This window comes from Periplaneta americana, chromosome 12 (genome assembly GCF_040183065.1).
Source record: "Periplaneta americana isolate PAMFEO1 chromosome 12, P.americana_PAMFEO1_priV1, whole genome shotgun sequence".
Lineage (NCBI taxonomy): Eukaryota > Metazoa > Arthropoda > Insecta > Blattodea > Blattidae > Periplaneta > Periplaneta americana.
Genome location: NC_091128.1, coordinates 78150363 through 78164220, shown reverse-complemented (window position 1 = coordinate 78164220; position 13858 = coordinate 78150363). Strand labels below are relative to the sequence as shown.

The 13858-nt window shown below is 36.0% G+C and overlaps 1 protein-coding gene across 3 annotated transcripts in view; it reads right to left on the bottom strand.

Annotated features, from left to right (window-relative positions):
* Positions 1 to 13858, bottom strand: part of LOC138710585 (cardioacceleratory peptide receptor-like) — a 684299-nt gene that overhangs the window by 49374 nt on the left and 621067 nt on the right. The gene's annotated exons all lie outside the window — the stretch shown is intronic.

Below are 13858 nucleotides of genomic sequence, written 5' to 3'. Positions count from 1 at the left end.
TTATTTTTATATTACTAAAAGGCTTACGATAGAGTCAACAGAAAGAAATTATGGAACATTAAATTATTGTGAAATACTGGGAAGTTAATTAAATGTAATTAAATCATCATATTGATCACTTCATTGAAGAAATCCATAACATCCGCTTTGAGGATAAACAAGGATGTGATCTTTGAATTCTCAATTTTGTTTCATTTTTTGTATTCTGTAGATCTTTCATCAGCGTTACAGTTTTGAGATAATATATATATATATATATATATATATATATATAGACCTAATACTTAGTAGATTAGTTAAATTTAACAAATTTTATCAATTGACTAGAAGGTATGAATATGGAAAAATTTTGTTAATTCTGTTCTAAATTTTTTCTCTTGGTTCCCTAAGAGACAACGGAATTGAATATCGGATGAAAATTTGGACTAATTTTTTGTTGTTTTATTTCAAATATTTGGCTTTCCCTCTTTAAAATTGTATATTGCACATAAATGTGCTCCATCCGTTTTAGTTTTACGATTTTCTGAGAAGGGATGAACAAGTTATAATTTTAACGCATATTCTTCATAAATTTACGTATTGGACGGACAATTATATACTTTTTGCAAAGCTGACCTTCAGGTTTAGCACCCTGTGAAGTTGACTTCAATAATTTCAAGGGAAAAATAATTGTTCCGGGGCTGGATATCGAACCCGGGATCTTTGACTGGGCGCGTCAACGCTCTGCCAACTGACCTACCCAGAAACTGTACCAGACACTGGCACAATTTTTTTCTTTATATTCATACACATCAAGTGGGCTGACAAGACGTCAAAGACCCAACATTGCAGTAAGTGCATGAAACTCTGTGTGACTTGAATTGTGGTTTTCTGTTAACGAACAGTGACATATATTATGCAGATCTGGCTTTCAGCTGTGAAACCGACTTGAATAATATATACTTTTTCACATTTACAATTTTATCCTTTGATTCTCCCCTTTAAAATGGTATGTCATATATGATTATATAAAATTGTATCCATGTTAACTTGTTGTTTGAGAAGGGGCGTAACATAATATGTATATAGGCCTCAGTTTTATTTTAACACTTATTTTCCATAAATTTAATTTTTCATTCAAAACGAACCTTTTTCAGCTTCTATTTAATCTAAAAAGCTGAAATTTTCAGAAATTGTTACTTTGGCTGTTTTACATATACTGAAATAATTGTTTTAAAATGTGTTAAGTTTTAGAGATGTTATAGGGGGTAATAGTTGAAGAATATATCGGTAAGGAAATAAATTAAAGAAAAACTACTGTTTCAGCATAAGGTTATGTGTTCATCATCTTTAAAAAATCAGCATTCTACGTTAAATAGTTTTTGAGAAAAAAATCTTTATGTAAGACACAATTTATCATTGTCAAGATATGTAATTCCGTGTTTCCTTAAAACGAAGGGCAGAGGGTTACGAACGCATATAAAAGTTATGACGAAATATGCAGTAACACTTTAGATAATATCTACCACAAGCTTTATGATAGTCATACTAAATTTTACCACTGAATCTTGAAAAAATGCTAAATTGAATGGATTATAGTTCATTTAATTTAGATTATTAATTCTTCCTTTGCAATTTTTTTAATTGTTGCAACAAATCGAAAATATATTTAAAAATAAGATCACATACGTACATTTTCCTGGTAAACTAATAATGCCATTGATCTCAAATTTTTACCAGATCTTACATATTGCCTTGTGATAGTGAAATTCTGTTTTTACTTTTGTAACTTGAAAATTAAGTTAGTTTCATAATTTTATACATGCTGCGAAAATTATTTTTTCCAAACTCTAGGCTAATGCTTTAAAGTATCACAAAACCGACAGATCTTTCTCGAATTAAATAAAAAGTGAGTTTCTTATAGCTGTATATATATATATATATATATATATATATATATATATATATATATATATATATATCTGTGTGTTCGTGCGTGCACGCATGCGTGCGTGCTCTGATAAAAATTTAGGATCAATGAGATCATTAGTTTACCAGGAATTTGTACCTGTGTGGTTTTATTAAGTAAACTGTATATTATTCAATTCAGCTTTCTTTTGAGATTCAGTGGTAAAATTCATGTATGGCTATCATAAATATTTCGGTAGATATTGTCAAAAGTGTCAGTGCATGCTTTGCCTTAATTTTCGTACGCGTTCATAGCCTGCTGCCCTTTGTTACGAGTACATAGACAGTGCGTTGGAAACCATAATACATGAACAGTGAATTCCTTTTTTATAACAGCTGAGACTAACAGAGTGTACATTGAAATCTGATTTGTGTCTTGAATCAAAATTAAGAATTGTTTTATTATTATTAAATCTGCTGTGGTCATGCCAGAGAATCAGTGCCATTCCGAGGCTTAATTGAATGTTTCGTAACAAGCTGTTGTTTTACGGTGATGGGTTGTTAACTCTTCGCCCAACCCCCAAGCTGGAGGACCACCCCTCATCGGCTGTCCGTGACGAGAATATTGTACGAAATAGAAATATAAAAACTGGAAATTTATCCTTTGAAGAGGTGAAAAAATTCAAATACCTGGGAGAAACAGTAACAAATATAAATGATACTCGGGAGGAAATTAAACACAGAATAAATATGGGAAATGCGTGCTATTATTCGGTTGAGAAGCTTTTATCATCCAGTCTATTGTCCAAAAATCTTAAAGTTAAAATTTTTAAAACAGTTATATTACCGGTTCTTTTATATTGTTGTGAAACTTGGATTCCCACGTTGAGAGAGGAACATAGGTTAATTTAAGGGTGTTTAGAATAAGGTGCTTAGGGAAATATTTGGGTCTAAGAGGGATGAAGTTACAGGAGAATGGAGAAAGTTGCACAACACAGAACTGCACGCATTGTATTCTTCACCTGACATAATTAGGAACATTAAATCGTTAAGGACGTTTGAGATGGGTAGGGCATGTAGCACGTATGGGCGAATCCAGAAATGCATATAGAGTGTTAGTTGGGAGGCCGGAGGGAAAAAGACCTTTGGGGAGGCTGAGACGTAGATGGGAAGATAATATTAAAATGGATTTGAGGGAGGTGGGATACGATGATAGAGACTGGATTAATCTTGCTCAGGATAGGGACCAATGGCGGGCTTATGTGAGGGCGGCAATGAACCTCTGGGTTCCTTAAAAGCCAGTAAGTAAGTAAGCATTATTAAATTTGCCCTGATTTACAACATAAAACCTCATCAGGAGAAGATTTTACTCACAAGGTAAGGTCATTATTTATCAATTTTGGAAAATCTTTTCACATTATGCTTCGGACTCTCTCTTTAGTAAATCAAAAATATATTCACCTCAAATGCGTTAGCCCAGAATATTCATTTTATATTAACTATGCAGAGTATATCAGTTTAAGAGTGTTTTCATAAGGATAAGAAGCAGAGCTCAATTTATGAGTAATACATTTTATGTGTGTTTTCCAGTTCAGGTAGTTATCCAATACCGAACAAAGGAAGTGTGTGCTTTTATATATATTTAGATAAATTCCAGTTTAATCTAACCTTCAACAAAATTGAGCACTATTATCTCTTTTAAATTTCATTACGCTGATTTTCCAAAATATATAATAGCCAGTGGCAGAGGAGAACCTGCTATTTCGAATAACCAAAGCCTCCCCATTGTTATCAGCACTACAAATTCGAAGCAGTCAAGCAGCGATTGGTACTCCATATTGTGTAGACTTCATGCACATTACGTCATCTATGTGCTCTCCAGGCTGACACGGCTCTTTATGTATAATCCAAACAGTTCTATGATTTAGTGTGCTGAGCATTCAAATACATTGCCTGAGGTATATGCAAACTGGTGAACACAACAGTGGGAATGGATTGTATTCTACAAACAAGCCTAGGATTAATGTATTTTGTACTGTACCTTGGCATTTTACGGGAGTAGAGTAAAAGAAGGAAGCAGTACACACACACAAACACAAATTCCTACACAAAATAATAGTAAGCATTCCGTTTAATAAGTTAGAAGATGATTATCTGCAAAAATCATTTTATTGAAAAAATTGCTAGTAAATGCAATTATAATACGATAGATTGTTGGAAATTTAAAAAAAATATGCAGACTTTTGCCAAGTTCTCAGTAAAAATTAACATACACTGTCCTTTCACTTTCTGTATATTATTGAAAGAAGATCTACAAGCATGAGTTATTTTAAAGAGACAATAAATATGAGTAAGAAATGCAGTTTGGTAAACAATTAAATAGGAATATAAAAATGCATTATAATATGACTAAACTACGTTGATATAGCTCGCGCAAGAAACGATTACCGAAAACCAATGGTGGCATTGCTGTCTGTTTTGACGTGTGTATGTAGGCACGCCGAAGGGGGAGAGGTACGAGCCAATGGAAGTACTGTCTCTTCCAAGAAGATGAACAAATGAGGACTATAAACTTCCTACCGATATGATATTAGATTTTTTTGTTATACTCAATATGAACAATTCGCTCTGCAAAGCTAAAGGATTATTTCACTACACAAGGTGGGGCATTTAAAACAGGCCACCCGAATAGCTCGGCCATTTGTAGTGATAGAAGACAAATCTTCACATAAAAGTTGTTTGACATGAAGGGGGACATATTGTGATATAGATATTTGTTTGATAGGTGCAGGTGTAGAGAAGATATGCAAGCCAACTTCGTTATTTTAAATGGATTGATATGATTCATTATTATTTATCCTTCAATAGTGCATTTGAAGAAGCATACTACAACTGTGTTTTTATGGCCATTGATGATAGCTGAAGGTCAAAGATTAAGAAAAATTAGTTTACTTCAATGAACCGATGAATTACTGGGTAGCTCCATGGCTTTCAAGGAACCCGGAGGCTCATTGCCCACCATCGGTCCCCATCCTGAGAAAGATTATTTTTTTAGTAGGTTATTTTACGACGCTTTATCAACAGCGAGAAAGATTAATCTAGTCCCCACCATCATATCCCACCTCCCTCAAATCTATTTTAATATTAATCTTCCATGTACGCCTTGACCTCCACAAAGATCTTTTTCCCTCAGATCCTTCAACTAACACTCTACATGCCCTGCCCATCTCAAACGTCTAGATTTAATGTTCCTAATTATGTCAGGTGAAGAATATAATGCTTGAAGTTCTGCATTGTGTAACTTTCTCCATTCTCCTATAGCTTCATCCTTCTTAGCCCAAAATATTTTTCTAAGCACCTTATTTTTAAACACTCTTAACCTCTGTTCCTCTCTCCAATTGAGAGTCCAAGTTTCACAGAAGAACCGGTAGTATAACTGTTTTATAAATTCTACATTCAGATTTTTCGAAAGCAGACTAGATGACAAAAGCTTCTCAACGGAATAATAACAGCATTTCCCATATTTATTCTGTGTTTAAATTCCTCCCGAGTGTCATTCTTATTTGTTATTGTTGCTCGAAAATATTTGAATTTTTCCACCTCTTCAAAGGACAAATTTCCAATTATTATATTTCCATTTCGTTCTACGAGCTCGTTCCGAGACATAATCATATATTTTGTTATTTACTTCCAAACCTATCTTCTTACTTGCTTCAAGTAAAATTCCCGTGTTTCCCTTAATCGTTTGTGAATTTTCTCCTAACATATTCATGTCATCCGCATAAGCAAGCAGCTGATGTATCCCATTCAATTCCAAACTCTCTCTGTTATCCTGGACTTTCCTAATGGCATAATCTAGAGCAAAGTTAAAAAGTAAAGGTGATAATGCATCTCCTTGCTTTAGCCTGCAGTGAATTGGGAAAACATCAGACAGAAACTGGCCTATACGGACTCTGCTGTAAATTTCACTGAGACACATTTTGATTATAGTCTATAGACTTACGTTCTACGAAAAAAATTATAGTCTCAACATTCCATCAGTAAGTACACATTTAAATGGGTCTTTCTCTATTATCTTTTCGAATTTCAGCAGTTGAACGCAACTGTTTGACTAAAAACAGAAGTAGTGTCGTCGATCGTTTATTGTTTTGAGTTTCTTCCGGAAAATACTCAAAAAGCTGTTGTTTAATATAATTGTTTAATTACATGTTCGCAAAAAGAAACTCACCGTTTGTCTATCATACCGTACGTAGGTAACTTTTCCATAAATTCGTTAATACACTGAAATGAATCAAATTCCTTTGTGTCAAGTCATGTCGACCAGAAATGAAGTTTCCTTATAAATCCGCCGATTTTATCTCTGGCTCTGGTTTGCGTATTTCAATTTTTCCTCTTGCAGGTACCGGTACATTAGAATTTGGGTGGAATCCATTGATTGGGTAAAATAGTTTTCGATTATAGAATTTGTATTTTTCGAATATGGTTAAGTACCTGTGGTAGCGGGTAGTCGCAAAAAAATTTCTCGCCCAAAAATGGGTCGCGCCATCCAAAAGTTTGGAAATCACTGCAGTCTATTTTCACCACGTAATCACTGAAATTTCTACAAATAAAAGAGTTCACTTATTTTCATTCAATTGACCCATTGTGTGAGCGAAGGGGTGAATGTTCCTTGCAGAGAAGGAAAATACTCTCACCGCGTCTTATTTATTGTATTATTATTCAACATGTAATTTACGTTCAAAGTATTCGTGGAAGTTGAAAATGAATTGTGAAATGCAAAATATTAAGTACAGAGATATATCTTTGAATATCTTCGCAATACACCAGAAATAAGATTTCATTGTGTTCACACTTTCAGCAGAAATCGAAGTCGTAATAATTTCTACAACGAATTACGAAAGTAACTGGCGGGAATGTAAATACGAAGATTACAGAAGTCTTTCCTCGTATAAATCGGACAGAGGCATTTCAGTGACATGCTGTGACGTTACGTCAATGAAATTGTGCTCATGTCGTGTAATATTAAAGTTGTTTTTATATTTCATTTGCATTTTAATTGGGACATATGAGGTGAAAGTTTTTTCGCATATATATTCCGAGATTAAAGTTTTTTTCACTAGTAAAACTTTATCCGGTGTAAAATAAAACCTATGCATATTGCCCATTTCGCATGCAAGAAAGTGAACATATTAAAGTGTTGTACATGGTGGCGGATTGTGAACTTTGACAGTAAATGTTACCCCTGACTATGTTAACTAGGATCGAATAGCAGAGAACTGTTCAGTATGAGTATTTATTTTGACTGGAATACGTCTGTAAGTTCGGTCCAGTAATAGGTTACGGTACCATCCGTGAAAGTTGACCGACACATTTTCAGGCCAGTTTTGTCAAGCCTATAATTTCTAAACCACATGACATATTCCAATGAAGTAAACGGCGATAGACAAAAGATCGATATATCCAACGTGACCTTGAGTTGGTGGAGTGACGCCACCTAGCGGTACGTGGGAGGGGGGAATTTTAAGCACGAATTATCGGATAGCGCGGCAGCCGAGGCAGTGTAAGTCGAGAATGCGAAGCGGTAGAATGTTCGCAGTGGTGTAAAAGATGCGTAATGTAAAAGGATATAATCTCAATCGAGTAAAAATCACCAGTCGGCAAGTTAAATTGGAAAAATTTGCGAGTAAAATTGAGTGAATAGAGAGAATTCAAAATGTTAAGGCATGTTAGCCATGGTACCTGCTTTGGTCCAAGGTTATATAATAAAATAATTGAAAAATACCCAAATTTGGGAAATTTTAGTATCAGAAATTTAAAAAATAGCGTTAGGAATTTTATTTTTAAAGAATATATGTTGATTTAATATGTGTATTTATTTGTATGATTTAAATTTTTAAAATTGTAATTGTATTTTTAAAGTTAATTTATTCCTATAATTTTTTTCTTGACCCACTTTGTGCCAAATAATTATCTTTGTTTGTGTTAAGTATGTGTTTAGGTAACTCCCTGAGCACGAGATTTTACTCCTTCAGGGAAGAATTAAGACTATTTTGTACATGTTATTTTACTAACAATAAACAATACTAACAATATGCAGCGAAAATTGGAGAGAACGTATAAGCAACAAGTAGAAAATGATAGAGTATGATGACTACTATAGCAACCGACATTGGTTACTCTTAATGCATATAAGATGGCTACTCCTAGGAGTCCCAGCACACCGAAGGTATACCAGGATTTTCAGTGAATCTGTAAAAGAAAGTGACTACTGGGTCTATCAGCAATGTATTCACGTATCAAACTTGCGGCTGTCTCTCCAATACAGCCTACCCAAAACTTTTTTACACCAGTACCAAAGTTTTATTTCTCCACTAATTTGTACCAGGCAATTAAAATTAGCCATTTTACACGTGCCATCTTTTAACTGCAAAATAGCTGCTACCTCTTCAACGGATTTTCCCTTTCTTTCTTTCCATCCTTCTCGAATTCCTTTACACCGTCCTGTTTCCTTCGCTGTTTGTATCTCTCTCTCTTCCTTGCCTTGTTTCCTGATTTTCTTCAAATTATGAATGAAGTTGAATCCGTTAGCAATGACAAAGACACCAATATTACATAGAATTTCAACGCGCGACGTATTCAATAGTAATTCAGTTCATTTACTAACATCAGGTGAATTTACGAGGTTCGTTCAAGTTCTAAGGGCACCGATTTTTTTGTCAGGACTGGCAGATAGAAACATATTGTGTGGCTTAAAAGACGCGGGCACTCTTTGTGAATGTGTGACAGAGATGGCATCACAAACAAACATTTCAAAAATGCGATTTTCGGTCTCACGATGATTAACTATACATGTTAACATCAATTATTTTTGGAAAAGCAGAAATTACCAGAAAAATTTTGGTTCTAGATTGATTATACACTATCTACCAAAAAGTAATTGGGCACTGTTTTTGCCCCTTTAAAACCTCGTGCTACCACTTCTTGTTGCTATAACAGCAGCCACCCTGTCAGGCATGCTCTCCACTAGTTTCTGTAGGATATCCACTGGAATGCGTAGCCATTCCTCTTGCAACATTGCACTCAGTTGGACAGTGGAAGTTGGCCGCATCTCCCGAGACCCCAATCGTCCGTCCAATTTTCCCCAAAGGTGCTCAATGGTATTGAGATTAGGACTCTGTGCAGACCAGTCCAACCGGTGAACATCATTGTCTGCATACCACTGCATAGTAGCTGCCGAAACATGGGGCCAACTTCCATTATCCAACTGAGTGCCATATTGCAAGAGGAATGGCGACGCATTCCAGTGGATATCCTACACAAACTAGTGGAGAGCATGTCTGACAGGGTCGCTGCTATTATAGCTACAAGAGGTGGCACCACGAGGTTCTAAAGGTGCAAAAACAGTGCCCAATTACTTTTTGGTAGATAGTGTATTAGTATAGATTATATCTTTTATGTACGGAAAATATATTTTACGTCGATTATGAAAGTGACAACTAGGTGTCAACACATACAGAGCTAATTTTTTATTATTCTAAAATGTTATTAATATTTAATTGTTAACACAGAATTAAAATATAGGCTAGTATCTAATTTCAATTTTAAGGTCTCACTTACTTACGACTCTTAGAGAACCCGGGGGTTCATTGTCACACTCACATAAGCCTGCCATCGGTTCTTATCCTGAGAAGATTAATCCAGTCTCTACCAACTAAAATAAACATTACTTTACACCCAATTTTTTATTTTGATCGGGAGCTTCCGGCACTTGTTCTTTTATGTTCACGACGTCATATATTTGTTTGCCGAGCCTCACCAAAGATAGATGATTTCATAATTTACAGTGCTTTCGAAAGTCTGAGTTTCGCATTTTAAGTCTGTTAATTGTGTCAGTTTTTAAAAACATGTATTCTTTTGTCACAAGCAAAACAAAGAAGCAGCAGTTAGAACATGGCAGCACCTCTGAACGAGAAGCGCTCCTCCATTGTGAGATTTTGTGGTCAAAAAGTCCGACAGCTAGCTGTCTACAATTGGGTGCAGAAGTTCTCTGAAAGGAGGATAAGTACCGAACACAGAGTTGGACGGTCAGTACAGATTGTCACGATGGAAAATGTGCAACAAGAGGTTGGCGGCTTGATTTGAGAAGACAGGGTGAAGGGAACAATATGCTAGCCCGAATAATCACAGTTGATGAGTCTTGGGTGCATCATTACCAGCAAGAAACAAAGCTTGCATCAATGCTTTGATGAAGTCGGCTATGGTAAACTTGTGCGGAAGTTCCGTCATCTTGCAACTGCTGTTTCCTTGTTTCCTTGTGCGCAATTCAATAATACCTGTAGTGCCATATAGCGGTGATAGGTTTAGGCGTCTCATTAAAAATCTAGGTTGTTACTTTAATTTGTAACTTATTTACTGACTGATAGAGTTTTTAGAAATTCAAAATTTCATTATTAACATTACGTTCATTTGATTATTAATATTATGTTCTTTCTTGAATGACGAGGAACATGCTGCAAGTGCTGTTTCTATGTTTCGCTTGTGCGCACATCGGTAGTGCTTCCATCTAGCGGTGATAGCTTCACCGGTCTCCTTCAAAACGTTAGATAGCAACTTCAATGTGAACTTAGTGTTAGTGACTCTTCATTTTATAATGTCTAGTTTTTACAAATTCAAAGTTACATTATTAAGATATTGTCTTGAAAAACAAAAAGCATTCAAGATAATTGAAACAGTTGATTCTTTGTAGTATTTTGTTATTAAAGCATATTAACGAAAATAAGATCTTCTCTATTAAATGCAAGTAGCCTACTTTCAACTGAATGTTCTGTTTCATTCCATATACTCTGGAATCAAGAAAAATGTGAAAATGGCTGCACAAAAACACCAGGGATTTCTCTCAAGTAGAAATAAAGAATGTCTTCGGTCAGTGGCAGAAGTATGTCTATAAGCTGGTGGATATTTTGAAAAATGATCATTGTTTAAATTTTTTGCTTGTTACGTAATGTTCAGAAATAACATCCGGATCATTTTTAACCCTTTTTAGTACTTCTAATAATGTTAAATGAAAAGTGTTTCCAAAGCAGTAAATCGTATTAACAAATTAAAAAAAAAATTGTTTGCATAAAGTTTACTCGTCTAATCTCTTTAGAGTAGGGAGGTAAGTAAATTGGCGTTACGCAATTTCCTTCGATGTCCTGAACAGATATAGTTTAATTTTATATATACGTATCACGACCTGAATATGAAAAGTATTCTAGAGTCAATATGCATTGCAATGCGTTTATATTGCAGTTGGATAGTCGTATTTTTATTGTTAAGGAAGTCCATTCTCAGACGTGCGGAAAGGAGGACATTGGACGTCCGTGGATATTGGAATTCCACTGAATACGTGTTGCTTGACGACTTGGCCTCCGTCAAACAAGATTCCGATATTATGAGAAATTTACCACAGTGGTGTTGACTTACATCTATCAAGATTTCTCAGGGTTTAGTGTAGCTACATTACAAATCTTTTTTTCTCACGCTGTTCGGACACGATAGGAGTTATGTGGTGTAGATCAGGCCTAAGGCATAGGCCTCGACATTGATGAAAATGATATATGCTCTATGGAGGATTCGAACGCACAATTATAACTATGTCTTTAGCATTGTTTATCACTTGGCAATTATTATTATTCTTTTCATTATTGTAATGTTAGAAACTATCGAATTTGACCATGGTAATAAGTCCTTTGCAATCATCTTCCCAGATATGGGGATTATTTATTTAGAAATTGATAGTCACGTAAAAATCCAACTCCACTTTGTCTTCTTCTGTTCTCTTTGATTCCCTGGATCTCTTTGTGTTCTCCTTATTCCCTCGTGTTCTCCTTTTACTGTCTGTTCCCCTAGTTGTGTCTGTGTTCCCCTTTTACTGTCTATGTTCCCCTAGTTGTGTCTGTGTTCCCCTTTTACTCTCTGTGTTACCCTAGTTGAGTCTGTGTTCCCCTTTTACTTCTATTTTCCCCTAGTTGTGTGTGTGTTCCCCTTTTACTATGTTCCCCTATTTGTGTCTATGTTCCCTTTTTACTGTCTATGTTCCCCTACTTGTGTCTGTGTTCCGCTTTTACTGTCTATTTTCCACTAGTTGTGTCTGTGTTCCCCTTTTACTGTCTATGTTCCACTAGTTGTTTCTGTATTCCCCTTTTACTCTCTATGTTCCCCTAGTTGTGTCTGTGTTCCCCTTTTACTGTCTAATATCCCCTAGTTGTTTCAGTGTACCGCTTTTACTGTAAATGTTCCCATAGTTGTGTCTGTGTTCCCCGTTTACTGTCTATGTTCCCCTAGTTGTGTCTGTGTTCCCCTTTTACTGTCTATGTTCCCCTAGTTGTGTCTGTGTTCCCCTTTTACTGTCTGTGTTACCCTAGTTGAGTCTGTGTTCCCCTTTTACTTCTATTTTCCCCTAGTTTTGTGTGTGTTCCCCTTTTACTATGTTCCCCTATTTGTGTCTGTGTTCCCTTTTTACTGTCTATGTTCCCCTACTTGTGTGTGTGTTCCGCTTTTACTGTCTATTTTCCCCTAGTTGTGTCTGTGTTCCACTTTTACTTCTATGTTCCACTAGTTGTGTCTGTGTTCCCCTTTTACTGTCTGTGTTCCCCTTTTACTGTCTATGTTCCACTAGTTGTTTCTGTATTCCCCTTTTACTCTCTATGTTCCCCTAGTTGTGTCTGTGTTCCCCTTTTACTGTCTATTATCCCCTAGTTGTTTCTGTGTACCGCTTTTACTGTAAATGTTCCCATAGTTGTGTCTGTGTTCCTATTTACTGTCTGTGTTCCTTTATTTGTGTCTGTGTTCCCCTTTTACTTCTATGTTCCTTTAGTTGTGACTGTATTCCCCTTTTACTGTCTTTGTTCCCCTAGTTGTGTCTGTGTTCCCCTTTTACTGTCTAAGTTTTCTAGTTGTGTCTGTGTTCCCCTTTTACTGTCTATGTTCCCCTACTTGTGTCTGTGTTCCCCTTTTATTTCTATATTCCACTAGATGTGTCTGTGTTACCCTTTTACTGTCTATGTTACCCTAGTTGTGTCTGTGTTCCCCTTCTACTGTCTATGTTCCTCTAGTTGTGTCTGTGTTCCCCTTTTACTGTCTATGTTATCCTAGTTGTGTCTGTGTTCCCCTTTTACTGTCTATGTTCCCCTAGTTGTTTCTGTGTTCCCCTTTTACTGTCTGTGTTCCCCCCGTTGTGTCTGTGTTCCCCTTTTACTGTCTATGTTCCCCTAGTTGTGTCTGTGTTCCCCTTTTACGTCTATGTTCCCCTAGTTGTGTCTGAATTCCCCTTTTTCGTCTATGTTCCTTTGGTTGTGTCTGTGTTCTCCTTTTACTCTTTATGTTCCACTAGTTGTTTGTGTTCCCCTTTTACTGTCTATGTTCCCATAGTTGTGTCTGTGTTCCCCTTTTACTGTCTATGTTCCCCTAGTTGTGTCTGTGTTCCCCTTTTACTATGTTCCACTATTTGTGTCTGTGTTCCCTTTTTACTGTCTATGTTCCCCTATTTGTGTCTGTGTTCCCTTTTTACTGTCTATGTTCCCCTAGTTGTGTCTGTGTTCCCCTTTTCATGTCTATGTTTTCCTAGTTTTGTCTGTGTTCCTTTTTACTGTCTATGTACCCCTATTTGTGTCTGTATTCCCTTTTACTTCTATGTTACCCTACTTGTGTCTGTGTTTCCCTTTTACTTCTATGTTCCACTAGTTGTGTCTGTGTTCCCCTGTTACTGTCTATGTTCCCCTAGTTGTGTCTGTGTTCCCCTTCTACTTTCTATGTTCCCCTAGTTGTGTCTGTGTTCCCCTTTCACTGTCTATGTTTTCCTAGTTGTGTCTATGTTCCCATAGTTGTGTCTGTGTTCCCCTTTTACTGTCTATGTTCCCCTTTTAATTCTATGTTCCCCCAGTTGTGTCTGTGTTCCCCTTTTACTTCTATGTTCCCCTAGTTGTGTCTT